Raw genomic sequence first — 18812 nt, forward strand, 5'->3', positions numbered from 1 at the left:
ACTGGGATTTTTTGACACATCAGTCTCCCCACAGAGGGGTAGTTCTCTACACAGTGACTCACAGCAGGCACTTGCCAGCTGAGCCTTCAGCATCTGAGTCAGGAAGAGCAGTTAGAGTGAGAGCAAGAGTTCAAGATGTTAGGCCAGCAGGCACAGGCACAGACATTTGGTGATTGTATTTTATCTTCCCCTTATGTTCACTGAGCTTCATTTACTACGTTTTTGTCTCCTTTGCAGTTCTAATACTTCAATATTTTATCATTCCATCAATTAGAAATCTTTAATGAGGCTACAGACATTCACTGTCAGTTCATATCTATTTATTAAAGCTTAAGTAACATATTCTAAATTAAGTTTCTCTTCAGGAGTTTTTCTTCTCCAGAAATCCAAACATAACATAAATCATCAAAAGAAGTAAAGCTATCAGACAGAAGGAGATGATTGTCTTGCTCTGTTTCACTCTCATGGGACCCACACCAATGAGACCCCCACCTGGAGTATGTATTCTGTTCTGGAGCCCACAGCACAAGAAATACATGGATGTAGGAACAAGACTAGAAGAGGGCCATGAGGATGATAAGAGGGCTGGAGCTCCTATGAAGACACGTTGTAAGAGCTGAGCTTGTTCAGCTTGGATGTTTCAGAGAGACCTGAGAGCAGAATTCCAGTGCCCAAACAAGATGAACAGGAAAGCAGTAAGGCTCTTTATCAGGAAGTGTAGCAATAGGATAAGAAGTAATAGCTTTAAACCGAAAGAGTAGATTTAGATTATGTATAAGGAAGAATTTCTTCACTGTGATGGTGATAAGGCAGTGGAACAGGTTGCCCAGAGAATCTGTGGATTCTCCATCCCTGGAAGAATTCAAAGCCCGGTTGTACGGAGGTTTGGACAATTTGATCTAGTGAAGTGTGTCCCTGCCCATGACAGGGGGGTTAGAAAAAGTTGATCTTTAAGGTCCCTTCCAACTCACACCATTGTGTGATCCCACGAATCTCACATATTCATAGATGGCAAGTATGTCCCTTCTCAGAGAGAGATTTTGAAGCTTCCTTTGGAAGAAGCTTACTTTTTCTCCTCTTTCTTGCAAGATGAGTATTAATGAAGATTTGGCATGTGTCTCCTTCTGAAGTGGTGAAAATGGACATTGCTTAATCATTTGACATTCCAACAGATTTGTTCAAAGACCAAATGAACATTTCAGGCCACATGGAGGGTTTGCTGGTGAGAAGGATGATCACATAGGGCTAGTTGAGAAATATACACTTTCAGAGAGTCATTAGATATGATGTTTTTTTTAAAAAAAAAGGGGAGGCAAAGATAAGCGTACACTGATTTTGGGGACAGAAGAGCAAGCAATAAAGAAATCTACTTCTGATGTGTTTTACTTAGGAGACTGAATTGTGTGAAAAACTTCGACACTTTTTACATATGGGAGCAGGAAGGAAGAACAGATTGTGTTAAGATGATGCTAAGTAAAAGAATTCCTGTACTTAGAATTGGATGCTACCTGATGGTTCTCATAGGTTGAGGCTGACCAGCACACATTCCCTGCCTTTCTTGGTTGTTTTAACCTCAAGTCAGTTGAGCATACTAATTTGCAACCAAGGGGTTTTAAGTCAGTTTTATTTAGAACACAGCATCATATCTCTTGGGCTAGATGGAAGTTGATGTGACAACTGATTTATGCCTTAGCTCCTGGCCTTAGTCCTCTTTGATACCATTATATTATGAAGTATATGATAAAAATGGACCCATGACAAAAATAATATAAAATCCAGATCTGTTAACCACAAAACACAAATGATAAGATTTTAAAAAACACTTTTTATTTGCTTTCAGTCTGGCTCCCAATGAAACAAGACTGCTCCTCTATCTGCCTGCTTATCAATTTCTTCAATTCATTTTGAACAAATGTAGTGAAAGAGATCTCAATGCTGTCTACATTTAGTGCAAAATTCTTAAGGATCTAGAGAAGTAGCCACATCAATGCAGCAACTAACGAAAAGTCTGTCATTGCCATTTGGTTTATTTGCTCTGAAGGGATTTTTTTTGGCCAACTAGTGCCAGCGTAGGTAGCTTAAACAGCAAATTTTGTACAGATTCTGAAAAAGCCACAAAACACACTGCTTTCTTCTCAGCTGCTGTTACAAATAAAGGTAGAAGACCTGGGAGGGAGATTGAGATAGTGGAAAACTTGGATTGAAGTAGTTTTTTATATTAAAGTCATAATGGAGGAGACAGGGACAGAAAAAGGAGCTGCTTGTACTGTTTTGGGAAGGGGGAATGATTGTAGGAAAATATAAAAGAAGTTTATAGGGAGAGTGCAACAAAGATTCAGAAGTAACCCATCAGACCAGATGATTTATCTTCTCCAACTGGTTCAGGTTCATTTCCTTGCAGAATTCCAGCAAGATTCTTCTTGCAATGGACCACAATCTCATCGACTGCAGCCAGCTGACTGCATTTGTTGAATAAACCTGTCAAGATTTGACTGCATATTTTCTTTTCTGTCTTGTACATGTTTTGGAAGCTCTTGAAAAGCACGAGCCTTAAATATTGTATGTTCGCTTGAGTTCGAAATCCAGAAGAAGTTTATGCTGGTATGGGATTTTTGCTTTTTTTCTCTCTCAGACTCACATCATTATAAATTTAGACTTTCTTTCTTTTCAGTTCTCAAGCAAATTGCTATGAATCATATATAGATATACATAAATATGGGTAGATAGATATAAATGCAAATATATAAATATTAAGAATCAGTAGTGTGTTGGTTGTTTTTTTGTTGTTGTTGTTTTTTTCCCCAGGGAACTCCATCCACATGGTTCTAAATGGTTACTGGAGGAGGTACCTGGTTTGAGCACATTTTACCTGCTTTTTCAAAGTTTGGTTTGATATGAGGCAGCTTGAAGCAAAGCCTGTAATGTCAAGCATGTTAGCACAGTTCTCCTCAATGGTAGAGTCTCTGCACCAAGCACAGCAAAGGCTAATGAGTATAACCCCAAAAGGCCTCAGCTATAGCTTCTGAGTACTACTCGAGATAAAACAAAAATGTAGGAGGTATCAATAAGTAAGAAACAAATATATGACACCTCTACCCAGTTCTGCCTACTGAGAGACTTCACTTTTTCTCACTAGGGGGACCACATGCTTTCAATGTAGTTATGCAAACCACATAATCTAATTGTGCTTTCTGGGCATTAATTTCACAAGTATGCATTATATCTAGGGGGAACAGTCCCTGGAGACAGGAAGCCTTTTAATTCTGTATTAAGATAATCTAATGCTTTATGTACAGGACACAAGCAGCCTGGAGCGTATCTAATTATCAGATCCTTTCGCAAACATTGAACAACCAGTTGTCACGACACTCCTGAAGCTTCTAGACGAATACAAGCAACAATTCCTTGCAAATGCACTTACTGAGACTGAATGACCAGGATTTTTCCAAGCCTCATGAATAGCATGTTGCAAATTGTTATCTAAGCTCTGCACTAACTGAAAAAATTAAAGTCTTCAAATTTTGTGTTCAATTTGCAATCATAGTCCTTGAGATCACACAGTAGATTTCTGCACAAGGGTTTTGCCATGTCAATAGCAAGGAAGGTCCCTCTCAAATGAGTAATTTTCCCCAGTAACTGCTATGAAAAAGACATACTGATATGTGACTGAACAGACATAGCGATAAAACAAAAATACTGTATCAAGAAATGATATCTAGCATTACTGATGGTAGGGGTTGGATTAAGTTCCTCTCTTTGTTCAAGTAAAACACTGCACAGCCAACTAGAAGGACATTGAGAAAATGACCTAATGAAAACATAATCATTATTTTGTTCGGATTTGTTCTGTAGTCCTAATATACATATGCTAGTCCAGCAACTTTATTGTTCTTCACCATTTCGTATTATCCACAGACCTTATGAGGATACCAATAAACCAAAAAAAAAAAAAAAAAATCAGTGGATTTCCAGCAGATGATTGTATGGTGGTAGAGAAATATATATGAATGATTGTGTATCATTCTGTCACCTTGTAAAACTGCCTAAGAAGTGCATAAAGTCTGTTTTTCTCATAATGCCTACTTGAAATGGCTGCTGGATATTTAAAGTTTGCCTTTCCTATTGCAGTTCCTTTGTGCTGACTTGCAACAATGCTGCCCTTCCTTTGGTTCAGCACGTGTTAAATATCTAGTGTACAAGGAAATCACACGCACAAAGGCATTTAATACAAAAGGGCAAGGTGTAAGTGTGTGAAATACACCCATATGAAGATGCAATTCTGCCTTTCAGAGCTTTGATGAATGTACTGATTTATAGTTATTCAGCAACAGTTTAATGCGCCATACAGTCCTGTCTGCTAGGAAGACTTCTTTACAATTGATTTGCTAACCAACATCCAATATCCAAAACAAACTGGAAAATAAACAGTGGTGTACACAGATAAGTGAGCTGAAGAGGAGAGACACAGCCCAGGGATGGACTTCAGTTCAGGGAGGAGTCCTGGGCGTCAGTGTACTTCTGCAAAAGTAACCGCTGTTGCACTGAGTTACAAGCACACAGTAAATGAAGAGATAAAAGGCAGAGAGATTCATATTGCTTGCCTACTTTATAATGAATTTGGGCACTTAATCTGTTTAAGTTCTCTGACATTTTCTATCTGGAACTAAAAATTTGCCCACAAAACACAAAGCTAATCTATATATGCACATTATAGAATGTAGTAGCTATATTGTCAGCCTTTAAGTGACTGACAGAAATACTGCACTTAAGTTTTCTGAAAAGGTTTGACTTAAGCCATTTTCAAGCAGATGCGTTCAGTTACTCTTATCTTAGATTTGGTTGAGTTATATCTTCTTTATACTGCGCAAGAACCATGCACATGCCAACAAATAATTCATAACAAATAATTCATAACATGTAAGGGAATCACACTAATTTAAAAATACCAGCGGTGTCCAACCCCCAGAAAAGGAAGTAGCAGGGTTTTAAAAGCATTGCATAATAGCTGAATTGAATTCTTCAGAAAGCTGTTATCTAGAGAGATGGGAAATAGAGAGGAAGGATGTTCTTGGATCACATGTTACACTGCACCCAGGAAGGCCAGATAATAGTAGCTCTTCTGATATTTGCAAGAGCTCTGCAGCTCTCTGTAGTTCTCTGGTAGAACTTTGCAGGACACTGCTCTTACAAAACACCACATCACATCTGTTTTGCACTCTCTTACTACTTTCAGATTAGCTGCTTCTTCAAAAGCAAACCACAGAGTAGATACCACAGAACAACCTTCTTCCAAATACTTCGGGGAATGCTTTTAAACAGAGCTGAGACGTGAAGGGACCCAGAGCTAAAGGAGGGTGTTGCTCTAAATTGTTATCAGCCTGGTACAGCTATGAGACCTGGTCATCATTTCCTCGTGTAATTGACACCACCCAAAGCTATACCATGGAAGTCAGAAAAATCCAAATCAGAACCAGCTACCATGCACCTACTGCACAAATACCATGTCCAAGTCTTTCTGTTTCTTTCTGTAGGAATAGCTTAGCTTCAAACTACATCTTCCGGCCTTACTTTTCACCACAGATGCTGTTATTAATGCAACCATGTCTTAGAGCGTTATTTTCCATTCTCTGGAAGACAAAGGCACTGCACCTCCATGCTGTTGTGCTGGTTTTATTCTGGTGGAGCTTGTTTGTGCTAGTGAAATTGCACCAGCGTAAAACTGGCATAATGGGGCAGAGAATCAGGCCTGCGGGCTGCAATTTATTCTGACATAATAGGATAAAACTATATGTCTTATATGTGTTAACAAGCGATGGTGCTGATGAAATGTGTCAGAATAAAGCCCTAGAAAGCGAAGTCATTTTTCTGTCCATTAATCAGGCACAGAGTAGATAGAAAAGCACAAGCTTCACCACCAAGGCTGCCTGCTGCCCTCTCAATATGCCTGAGCTGAGACCTGGGTATGTCCTCTCCCATGTGACAGGACAGTTTTGTTTCCTTGTCCATTTATTTCTTGACATCTCTGTAGAGATTGCCAGGGGCTACACTAGTCAATGTCAGTGTCAGTCATGATGTTATTTTACGGTGCTCTGGAAATGCACCCAAGAAGTGGCTTGGCACCCCTCACCCACAGAACAATGGGGTAACCTACTTTCCTCACTGACCTACTTATATTCACACTGGTGACCTAGATATGTAAGGCCTTTTATCCCACTTAGTTCTCTGGATCCTATCACCATGAACGAACTCAGGATGTTACATGCACATACACTTTATCAACACATATTTGGTACTACAGAACCACCCACTGGGAGAGAAGATTGCATTTGAAAAAGCAGTGATTAAAATAAGAAAAACCTCATCTTCATCTCTCTTATTTTTAGAGAAGAATCATTTGTAGCAACAGAAGGACTAAACAGTAGTGATGGATTAGCAAAAGCCAGAGAAGAGTCAAGAGGATGTGAGAGACAGAAATTGGTATGATGCTGCAGTTTAGTACACCTTCATGGGTAAGGATTCTGTCAAATAATATTACCATACAAAGACTGAAGATCAATAGTTATTGATGACTCATATTTTCTACACATGCATGTAATGGGGAAGAGTTTATACGGAGCAGTAACAGATCAGATGCACCACTATTTTAGCCTGTAGTTAGCTGCTTCCTGAAATAATTATCTGCTTCTGTTGTATACTGGGTTAGTTAAAATCCTACAAGTGCTGACATTCCTACTGTCTGATGGTCTACATACTCAGGTAGTGCAAATTAATGCTCCTTCAGTATCCAGATCACTGGAATATTCTGGATCTCAGTTCAGGTAAAAAAAATGGACACATCCATAGACAACAGTCTGGTAGTGTTTGATTCAATAATTAAGATCAATTTTGTTCTCACTGTGTTTATGTCATGAGAAGATTCACACTGGGATTGACAATGTCGGAGGCTCATCTGCAAACTGGAGCCTCCATGCCTTCCAAAGTATCATGACAGGAGAACAAATGGAGGTTGTAAGCTTCATGCAGACATATTTTACATGCTGTAAAACACGGAAGTCATCCATCACCTTATGTGTTTTCCAGGCCCTTATGGTCAAGGTACTGTTTTAACTCATTACACTTAAGAAACTAATACTGCCAAAGCAACATATCTAGCTATCTTGGTGTGAGAAACCCTCAGCATTTAGCTGGCAAGGCTCAAGTAGATACCTTTGTATATGTGGTGAGAAAATTTCAGTACTTCATCACTGCATTTCTCAAGTTAAAATTAGTCATACTTTTTTTTTTTTCTTTTTTTTTTTTTTCTTTTTTAATACTCATTCCCCTTGGGTTTGAAATGGGCCTTAAATTCGTGTTTTCTGTAGCATCATTTAAAAAAGGAACTGGAAGCAAGCCAAATGCAAGCTGGCTAGTGTGACCTCAGGTCCTTCTAGTATTGTCTGCTCTCCTGGGCTTCCCTGGCCTGATGTTCACACACCATTCCTCTCCCTTGGTTCTTTCTATTCGCTGAATGGGAGCTGGTGAGACTCCCTCAGTCTGGCTGTCCTGGTACATTTATCTGTGAACCTCACCAACTTTTCATGTTGAAAATAAATGAGGAAAAAATTAATTCCACCTTCTTTTCTCTTCATGTATCTCTAGACAAACAAGAAGAGCACTGCGCAGAGCAAAGGCAAATCCTAGATTTTTTTCCCAAATAATAACATTTGTTGACAAAATTCTGATCTGACATGATTTTCCTTACAAACACAGTTGTATTCTTTTGAAAAAAAATATTAAAAATGATCAGACTGCTACAGATGTTTCTTAGCATGCCACATCACCATAACAGCAAATGGGAGAAGAGCCTGGGAAGAGATGCTTGTCCATCTCTTCTATTACAAACTATTTCCCTGGATATACGATGCATATTTCTTCCAGTTTTACACTGCAGCACTCTACTTCCTTTATTTAGATTTTATTTATAATTGGGAGCGTACAATGTGATCCATTTATAGATCCATTTATAAATGTGATTATATAATGTGATCCATTCACAGAATTTGAACATGTAGCCAGGGGAAAATAGGTTTTTCAAAAGCTATTTTTTGAAGGCACTCATGTGTGCCCACGATTTGATGTATGACTTTGTGAAAGCTGTCACACAGGTATTCCACATGCTCCAACCTTGATGTATCAGCATGCTGGCATGATGCCACAAACACAACCTTTCATCACTGGCAGCATTTTGACTCTGCATTTTAAGCCTGGATGATTAAAACCTCTGCTTTCCTGTTAGCCTCCTACATAACCTCTGTCTGTGCTAGAGGAACAGACTTGCAGTAGATGAATGCCTCATTTACCATAGGTCCAAAATTTTCCAAGGTTCGCACAGTCAGCAGTACCTTTCTATGAGGTGTCTCTGGAACACGTGCACACCCTTCAGGTTGTATGTATCCTCTTCTGTAGGAGGGCCACATAGGAGTTTTAGATTGTCTCAGTGAGCTGCTGCAAGACCTGACCAGCCCATGGGAAAAGGAAAGACCAAGGTTTGCTCTGCAGAGAGCAAGCTCATCACTGTGACCTCCTGTACAGACTTAGGAGGTTCCTTCATTGCAGGTGGGCCTTGCCACCTCGCTGACCCAGTGTCTTTCCTGGACACACTGCATTTTTCTGTCCATTAATTCTGAACAGTGCAGTAGGTGTGGGCAGCTTGAAGAAAATGGAAAACATCAGTCAAGATGTTGAGTCAAGCCAGAGCACAGATACAGGAATGAATTCGCTTTCCCAAATGACATTTGCAACAAAATTAACTAGGAACATTAATCTGCTGGAACTTTTATTCCAGAGGTAGCTAGACATTGGCATAGAGTGAATGTATCTCTGTTCAGTGTCTGCAGCGTGCCCAGGCCTGAACCCAGTTCCAAGGTAATGTCAAAATCCCAACAGGTGCTACACGGCACAAATGTCACACCTTTTGGGAAACAGTCCTGCATCAGTGTTTGATCATTGCACTGTTTTGCAGATGAAAACCACCGCAACACACCTGGCATTTACAATGATGCTGAGCAGCCATTTTATCACAGGTGCAGTTAGAACACTGGTTTCCAGATACATACTGCTCTTCAGAAAGGAAGGGTAATGCTTTGGTGCTACTTTGTGGAGCAACAATTACATTAATGTGATGAGCAAAATGCAAAAGGATCAGTTAGTTTGCCACATTACCAAGGAGAGGTCAGTGCTGGGGCAGCTCTGTGGGCTGACACAGGAGTCTGTCCTAACAGCACCAGCATCTTCTGAGAGGTGGATGAGTTCTGTATTCTGCTGCTACATGCAGTTGGCCTTCGTTCCTGTTTAAAAGCAGGCAGCTCCACAGTGGAAAGTTTTTACCTGGCTCAATAAGTAGTGACTGACAATTCCTTTCACTAAAAGGTTAATCCTGGCTACATTAAGGGGTTATTTTTGGCTGAGAAGGGACACTGACATAGCACCACAAACTTGACTCTTTCTTCTCTTTAGGCATAGTTCCCTTCAGGGAACACAGCACGTGATTTCTGTTCCCACTGTCCTGACACAGGTGGGCTGAAAGTTTCGCTTTTCTGTTATGTGACGCCTCTGTTACCTGCAGAACTGGGTACTGAGTTTGCTTTCTGGCATTATTACTGGGACTGCTCTAAACTCAGCATAGGACCAGAGTGACACCGTATGTGACCTAAGTGAAACCAAAGAAAGAAGGTATTTTTGGTTCAGTAAACTTCTCCTGACACCTTCACTCTCAAAAATCATGATGGTGCCCTTGCAAAAGGCAATCAAAAGCGGTGAGGTGAAGGAAGGGAAATGAGTCAAGGGAATACACAACAGAGAAATGAAAATTATATGTATATAAAAAAAATTCTATATAGTAGTAACAAAAACTGATTCAGAGGAAATTTAACAGCACTGTGTTTGACTGCTCCCAGCTGTTACCAAAAGCATGCAGAAAGTTTCACCAAGTTTAACATAAGCAATTCTTAGTTTGAATATTCACAACACAAATCTACAGGCTAGGGTGAATTGAAAATACATAACACAAGTTTTCATGGTTAATTAAAAATGCAACTAATCAATTTATTTAAATGATCTAAAAATTCAATTTCATTTGATCTGAATTTTAAAAAAAAGTTCACGTCTTTCTCTGAAGAATAGTTTGCGTTCCATCCATTGGGAAGGAAAGCAGTAGGAATATAGATAAAATGCTAATTGGGGAAAACAAAAAGCCTTCAACAAGAAACATATTTCATTTGTGTCTTGAGAAACGTTTGTTAAACAGAATGAAGAATGTAACAATGTATTTCTATATATTTTTTCTATTGAAAGTCCAGTTTCTCATTAGAATATTCTAGTTGCTTAATCAGAAAAAGGGGGAAAAAAATGAGTGTACATATTTCGGAGTGATAAAATGGAGAAAAGAAGATATTAGAAAGCAACAAAATTTGTATTAATTAAAGAGAATGCAGTCTTGGCAGATGAACAGAAATAAAATAGAATGGCATGGTTATGAGTAGAACAGCAGGATGTTTAAACAAAGATTTACTGTAGAGGACTTTTAAAATGCAGTACTAAAACATATAAGGCATTAAAGATTGTTTTTTAGATCTATAAAACAGCAACTGATTATGTATAGATTAAAGTTAATGAACCAGTGTGCTCTGAAGTGCCTTCTTTTATAGATACGGCTCTGTAACTTCCATTAGCATCAACAGACTCTTAAATACACAAACGCATTAGTCATGCATCAAGTCACACTGTGCATTTTGTTAAGTATCCAAAGACTGAAGTGACTCATATGGTCAAAATTTCTTTTCCCATGTGAATCGAATGTAACGCTTGACAAACCTCAACTGAAAACGAATATTTTGATTCATATTTTTTACATCAACCAATGGGTTTGGAGCTCTGTTTGCAGATTAGTCACATTGATTTCCAAACTGAGCTTTCAAAACTGTACAAAAAAACACGTCAAAATATTAGGAAGCACCTGTCAGCTACACAAACCAAGCCCAGCTCAGCATTGCCTGGCCTAAATGCAGCCCATTTGCACCACTAGAAATGAGTGCCTCACATTACCAAACCAGAATGGCTGTGTTTTGCAATCATGTTTCATTGATGAATCAGAACTCAAAAGTTAGAATTTAAACTGCTGCTCTTTTGCAAGGAGACTGCTTTATCCGACATTTTCCCTTCCAAAGCTCAATTTGGTCTCCAGGCTGGAGATGAGTCAGTCATGTCACAACTGGAGATGAGTTGAACAAATCGATGCTTTCCTCTGTGATTCAGCAACAGGAGTTTTACAGTTTTTTGCAAATGTTTCAGTTCCAAGAAGTGACAATTATCAGAAGGTTTGTGTTTGTCTTTTTGTAATTTCCAATTCTTGTGTCTTATTTCCCCCTTCAGCCCCTCAATCTGTTTTTAATTAAAATCAGATGGAGGCAAATTGCTGAACAGTACGAGGAGCTTCACCACGTGCACACCATGTAAGAGCTGCAGAATCTGGCAGCCACCAAATGTGACAATGTGCTTTAAAAAAAGGCAAGTGGCCTCATTTGGTGCATACGTCACCTTCTTTTAAGAGGTTGGCTTTTTCTGTGTAAACAAGTCCCACAGATGACGCATGTAGCCCTTTCCTTCTGATGGGATGGGAGCTGTGGGCGCACTGGCAGCACGAAGCCTTGGAGACATGCTGTGGGGAGCTCAGAAATGAGCCCATGGGGTGGGTGGGAGGTGGGACTGCAAAGTGTGCATGTGTAGGGGAGAGGAAAATCATGCCCTTACATACCCTGCACTGCGAGGTTACATTCTGGGGGACTCATGGGGCTTCATCTGCTTGAGGAGAGTTTTCTCTTTGGTGAGCCCCATCTTAGTGGTGGGAAGGAAGCCAGTGCACTTCTACAACTGGAAAGCCATGAACCTGACTTCACATCCATCTGCTTACAGACAGCCCTCTGCTATAGCACACAGTAAAAACCACGGAGCTGGCCTGGCAGGCATGAGGGCCGTGTTTTCACTGACGAAATAGATGTTTTTTGCACTGAGCACAATACATGTGCACAATGAAAGCTGTCCTATGTATGAAAGCCATGGAAAGCAACAAAGAGATTATATGTGTGAGTCTTCCTTGAAACTAATCCGCAGGCTTTCAGATGGGGAGACGGAGAAATGCTGCTTTTGAAAAGAGGGGAAAGGCAATTCAAATTCAAAATGCTTTGAGTTTGGGAAATGAGGATTCACAGAATTATAGAATCATTAAGGTTGGAAAGAACTCTGAACTATCTAATCCAGTCATTAACCCGTCACCACCATGCCTGCTAGCCATGTCCCACAGTGCCACATCCACTTGTTTCTTGAACATGTCCACTACTTCTTGGGCAATCTGTTTTAAGACCGAGGATCTTTCTATTCAGGAGAACTGCACTAGAAGATGGCACAATAGGCTGGAAGACGGAAAATTCTGCTGAAGAGGGTTGAGAGGGAGGATGAGGACAGAAAAGCACCTTTCAGATCCAGTCCTGATGCTTCTGCTAAGGGGGGAGACAGACCCTGGTTCCCCTCACCCCTCAGCCTATCTTGGCCATGGAAAGCAAGTGCTGCAGCCACAGTGGAACACAGAAGGAAGCAGAGAGAGAGACTGATTTAATGGAAGAAAAGACAAAGCTGTCCAAACAAATGAGTATTACTGCCCTGGCTGCCACCTCAGCTGCAGCAGGGCATTTCTGCCAGATGTTTAGCCAAAACCCAGCTGCTTTGGCTGGAGCAGCTTGATGTTTCTGGGTCTTTCAGCTTTAATGCCTGAGGTAGAATTTTTCTATCTGGGACAAAAAACACTCCATCTGATGAAGGAGATCTCAGCAATGCCTTTTATTCAGGCTGAGTTATAATAGAACTCCTTGCCTGTCTCTGAGTCTCTTTCATCTCCTGCTAGAATGAAGTGGGATGGTCTGTTATTTCAATCCATATTTTCTTGCCTAAAAACACAGACAGTTGTTAGCCAGTATGCCAGGGACTGCATTCTTCAGTCTCTGCCTGACTGCAGCAGTTTCTTTCACTGCTCACATTACAGCTTGCCCAGTTTGAACAGTGACACTGACTTCTATTTCTCCAAGAATAAAGGTCCTCAGGCCATGAAGATGAGATGTGATTCCTCCTTTGGGTAAGCTGCTTTTCCCTTCTCCAGTGGGAACAGCTGTGTACAATAAATTCCCCTCCCAGTTCCCCACCTCTGACTTCACACAGAGACTGAGACAATAAAAGCTTTTTACAGACATGCACAGCCCTCATACTTTGAGTGTCTTCTGGGAGTTTCTTTGCTCATTCTCAAATGCTCCATTAGTGTTCTTATGCTCTGCAACCACTGCATCATTTTGTGTCATCCCAGAGAGCTGATGAGTGAAGGACTGTCTTCCCACTCCTCTAGAAACAGCCCCAAAGGGCATTTCAGCTCTTTACTAGCCAGCTACTGCACTGCACTGCTCTGCACTGGTGAGGCCTCACATTGAATATAGTGTGCAGTTTCGGGCATCACAATATTGGAAGGACATAAAACTACTAGAAAGCATCCAAAGGAATGCTACAAAGATGGTGAAGGGTCTGGAGGGCCAGATATACGAGGAGCAGTTGAGGTCCCTGGGTTTGTTCAGCTCAGAGCAGAGAAGGCTGAGGGAAGCCCTCATAGTGGCCTACAGCTCCTCATAGGAAATGGAGGGATAGCACTGGGCTCTGCTCTCTGGTTACAGACATGGCTTGAGGGAATGGCATGGAGCTGTGTAAGGTTAGGTATCAGGAAAAGGTGGGCATGGAACAAGCTGCCCAGGGCTGTGGGCATGGCCCCAAGTGCTGGAGTTCAAGGAGCATTTGGACATTGCTCTCTGACACATGATTTGGATTTGGGATGATCTTGTGTGGAGCCAAGCATGGGGTCTGACTGCTGCAGTGGAGACAGGTGGAAGCCAGGACTACCAGGTGTAGTGGTGAAGAGCTGGGGGCTGGTGTACCTGGTATTTGGCTTGGCCCCTGCATTCATTCTGTCCACGGCACATCACACAGACTGGCTCAAGCAGCAAGCTCCGTGAACGCACCAGTAGCTAGACACAAAAGCTAATCTCTTAGCCTCTAATCCCCAGACATGGCTGCAGTGTGCATGGACCTGTGAGTGTTTGCTTTTAGCAGGGCAGCCTGCAAATGGGCTCAACTGCAGCTAAACCCTGAGGAATGTAGAAAATTCCTGCAATAAAACGGCTCATGGTCATTGCAGGAGAATATGTCATTTCCCATGGAAGTAATGATACAATGGTCTGTAAAATAGAGGGCCAGGCTGAAAAAGATTTTTTTTTCTATTTTCTTTCTTTTTCTCCCTGTTGCTGTGTGAAAAGCTTCCTCAAGTAACAGGGTGAAATGGTGATCAAATTGCGAAGGAAAACAGTAGCGGTGCTTGTGTGCATCCCAACCCTTTGAAAAGCAAAAATGATTAGCAACTCCCTCCCTCTGCACCCAATTCATATACATATATATTGAAACAGTGTCAGGGCTTCTTTGCTTGTTGGTTTTGTTTTGTGGGTTTTTTAAATAGATTTAGGGATTTCTTTTCGAAGGAACAAGCGCGGTGCCTCAGACACGAGCGCCATTTCCGCTCAGCTCAAACGCGGCCCACAAGGCTCTTACGTTAGCAGGGAGGGCTCCGCTCTGCCTCCACTGAGCCGCGTCCGCCGGGGGTGGCGGCGGAACGAAGGCGCCCCCGCGTGGCCGCTGCGTGAGGTGCAGCACGGGCACAGCGGGACCGAATGGGGGAGTCTGTGGGCGCGGCCTTTTTGTTTGTCGGACAGCCCGAGTTGCTCTGCGAATACGGAAAAGGGGGTCCGGGGCGGAGGGAGGGAGAGGAATGAAAGAGCCAACTACTCCTCAGTCCCTTTCGGAATCAGAAAGAAGAAAAAGATTTAACAGCGCAAGGGGAAAAGCACGCAAGGGGAAAGAAAAAAAACAAAACAAACCCAGCCAAACAATTCTGGCTTTTGAGTAAGAGCCCTTTGAGAGGTGTTTGTATTCAAGTCTCCCACAGAACGCAATCAGTTACTCTGTCTTGTCTAAACTTTAGCTGAATATATAATTTCGTTTAGCTGCAGTCATTGGCTTCCATTGCCTTCATACGGAAAGCCAGGAACGCTGCCAAAGATCCCTCCCATGTGAAGCCTGCAGTGGCAGCAGCCCAGTTCTGTTCTGCATCAGCCTCTCAACTCTTGGCAAGCCAATGCGGGGGTAGGAGATCTGCCAGGGGCTGCAGCAAACAGGCAGGAAGGTCCTCTCAGATCGACAGTGTGCTGCCCAGGGAAGGCCTGGCTGATGCAAAGCAACAGAGCATAGGAGGGTGCTGCTCATAAGGCGTGCAAGAGGCATGCCTCACCCACAAGAAAACAAAGCTGCCCATAGAGAAAGATGTGTAATACTTGAAAATAGATCTACCTGCTGCACATAGGTAGCTGTCTTTGTGAGATTGCTTTGCTGTGCTGTGCTACTGGACCATGGACCTGGAATGTTCATCCCTGATTTACTCTGGAATACTAGGCTATTTTGCCAAGAGTGAACACCAAGAGATCAAGAGGCGGCCACACACTCGTACTGCTGCAGGCAACTGCCCTGAAAGGACAAAGACAGCTTTGCCATGAAACAGTGATCAACATTTCCAAGACTAGCAACACTTTATTATCTTTCAAATGAAGGAAAACTTGTCACTGACATCAACTTTGCTACACTGGCCATGACTCAGAGCATGGTTTTACCTTTCCTGTGTACAAGCAGAAACATAATGGATTTTGGAAATACAGTTATTTCAGGAAAATGCATTGTCCCCTTCTCTCTTTCTGTGCTTGCTATTTGTTTCTGTAGGATTTGGTTGTTGTTAGCCTTCAATATTCATGACAAGTAGACTGCAATTGATTTAACTGGGTAAAGAACCTGGTACGTTTTTGAACAGACTGTCAAGATACGTATATTTCTGATAACAGAGGGCTGGGCTACATCCTGAAAAACAACCTCCTCTCCTTTGTCTTCCTGTGTTTGCACTAACTCACGGCAAGTTCAGTTACCCAGGGATGTCATCACGATACAGACAAAGCTTCTACATGTGGTAATGAACCACGACTTTCTGCTGTAGTTTGTTTCTCTGCTGTGCACTGATATATATTTGCCATCCTGAACCAAATCTTGGTCCCAAAGAAGTTAGTGCAGGTTTTGACATAGAATTCAAGAGGCTCAGCGTTTCATTCTGTAATTCTTAGCACCATTATATTCTACATAACAGTAAGTACTGTATACTCTTACGAGAACATCTAATAAGGTTTTTTAAAAACTTCTAAGCAAGCAGGTCCCAGGATCTGGAAAGCAATCCATTACAGAACAAATCTACTGCTTGCCTCTGCCACAGCACTGGATGCTTTAATTCATCATCTAATGTACACTGGTGTTTTCCCATGCTTCTCATTTATGCCTATTAATAAGGAGATAACTTCACTATCCACATGCTCTAAGACCTTAAAAACAAACACAGAAAACAACAATGACAGCACAAAAGAGTCTCATTGCTGACTGCACACTTTGTAATCTGCTTGGGAAATCTAGCCTTCTGGCACGGAGCAGAGATGGGGTGGATTGCTGTTAATGATCCATCATTGCTCTACTATTTCCAGCAGAAGTCAATTGTAAAACTATGAAGGAAATGTAGCTGGAGTAGGAATGAATATCATCATCTTACAAGACTGTCAAAGTACTAAGCAATTCCATGCTGTTCCTGTTGGAACTGCATTGCAACTTCTACTTTTGCTCTTCTGCAAGCAGTGCTATCCTTTGCTAACAGCATTGCTGAATAGCTGAGAAATGGTCCTTTGTGTACCTTATAGGCAGACAAGACGGCTGATTAAAATCTGATCTGGATCTTACATGCTTTTATGAACAAAGCATTTTGTATGCACATGCATAAACAGGCTATGAAAAATTAGGGTTTTTTTTTGGTTTTGGCTTCCTTCCAGGATTTTACTGACGGCTGTAGGTGATGCAGATTCAGATATTTAATATGTGGTACTGTGGTTTAATTGAAAGCTTTAAGATTAAATAAGAGTTTGTTCTACTTTGCTCAGATATATGTTGGGTTTTAAGGAAGACATAATTGTTTAGCTGATCGTCACAAGCACAACAAAAATTCATACTTTTCTGATGCAGATTGGCATTTGGAGCCCCACGCTTTCAGCTTCCCCCACAGACTGAGTGTGAACAATCTTGTGTACATGTAGTTAGTGAATACCGGAGTAAAATTTAGGGTGATAAACTATAAAAGGTGTTCTGGGATTAGAACAGATCATCAGGTTTGAGGTCTTTTTGATACTCCACAGAACACAGATTAGCCAGACCACTTTTGACCTCGTTTTTTAAGACAGCACCTATCTTTCCTCTTTTACCTAAGTAATTGCGTGCAAATTCTTCATACAGAGCATATTTTCCCATCTGGGTTGACTGTAAACCTTTATAAGCATTCATTTGTTCAAATTCCAACTCTCCACCAGTAAGAAAACAGTAATCACATATTTGAAATACACTCACAACAGAGAATATTTTAATAACTCTACAACTTGCATCTGATACTTGGAGCAGCTGAACACTGGTTACCTGTGGAGGGTCCTGTATAGAATTCAGTGACGTGTAACAGAAATCGTCTTTCTTTATAATGTAGCCAGCAGCATGCTCTCTCCTTCTGACTGCATCAGCAAAGACTACTTGAGAAACAGACATGCTCCAAGAGCATTACTTATTGTTAGGAAGGGTAGGTTCCAGCCAAGCCAGAAAGAAGATAGCTTTGAAATTGGCCAAGAACAGATCCACCACAAAGTATGAAGATGGCTGTTCACAGCTGTTCCTGGGAAGAAGCAAAGACTATCCTATGTAGTTACACAGCCCATTTCTTGCAAATTGGAGAGGGGGCACGGTGCAGAGCTCTTGGAGAAGATAAGGTGAAGAGAAAGGGGATCTCCTTATGTGAAAGGAAACACCACTCTGAGTGGTGAGAAAGATGGTACTACAGACTTCTTAAGAGATTAGCTTTTTTATTTTTTTAAACAAGGTAATCCTTGTTTTTGTTCGATTTTAAGTGACACAGTGCAATAAATTCTTGTGAAATATCAGCAAAATTACCTGGCTCCTCAATGACTTGGCTTATTAGAATAAAAATTAAAATAATAAATGCATGCTACCTGGAATCTTTGAGAGACTGTGCTATTTAGTATTTGAAAATTATTTGGTGATTTCTAGATGAAGGACATGAGAGAGGAATTAAAAATTACAATAAAAAGAACTGCAGTTGTGTGTAAGATTTGGTGCCCTGTGCAAGGACACTTAGGTCATACTTTGTCATCAAAATCCCTGCTGTACCTGAAGAGCCAACGTTTTTTGTTTTTGTTTTCGTTTTTTTAAAGATGTTTTTAAGATGCTTAATATCCCCAAAAACTCTGGACACCTACTGTTTCTTTCAGCTCTGAGCTCTGAACAGCTTTTCTTATTCTTGGAATGGATTACAGTTTGCTGAAAAAATGACTTAGGACCACCCTATTTAAATGAGAGCTGTATATTCACACATTAAACACAGTCAGAGAAACAAACACTTGTCTGCTAAGCCACACAGTTCACATGAAGTACATGTTCTACTGTGCAAATATTGAATTGATCCAAGCCACCAAAGTCAGCCAATATTGTTTGTAAAGCCACAACTACCATTATTCAAAAGTTTAAATTGACAGAAAACAATGACTTTAGAAACTTCCCTT

Source organism: Centrocercus urophasianus, unplaced genomic scaffold, assembly GCF_019232065.1.
Source record: "Centrocercus urophasianus isolate 14NV4802_14NV808 unplaced genomic scaffold, USGS_Curo_1.0 seq_10, whole genome shotgun sequence".
Taxonomy (NCBI): domain Eukaryota; kingdom Metazoa; phylum Chordata; class Aves; order Galliformes; family Phasianidae; genus Centrocercus; species Centrocercus urophasianus.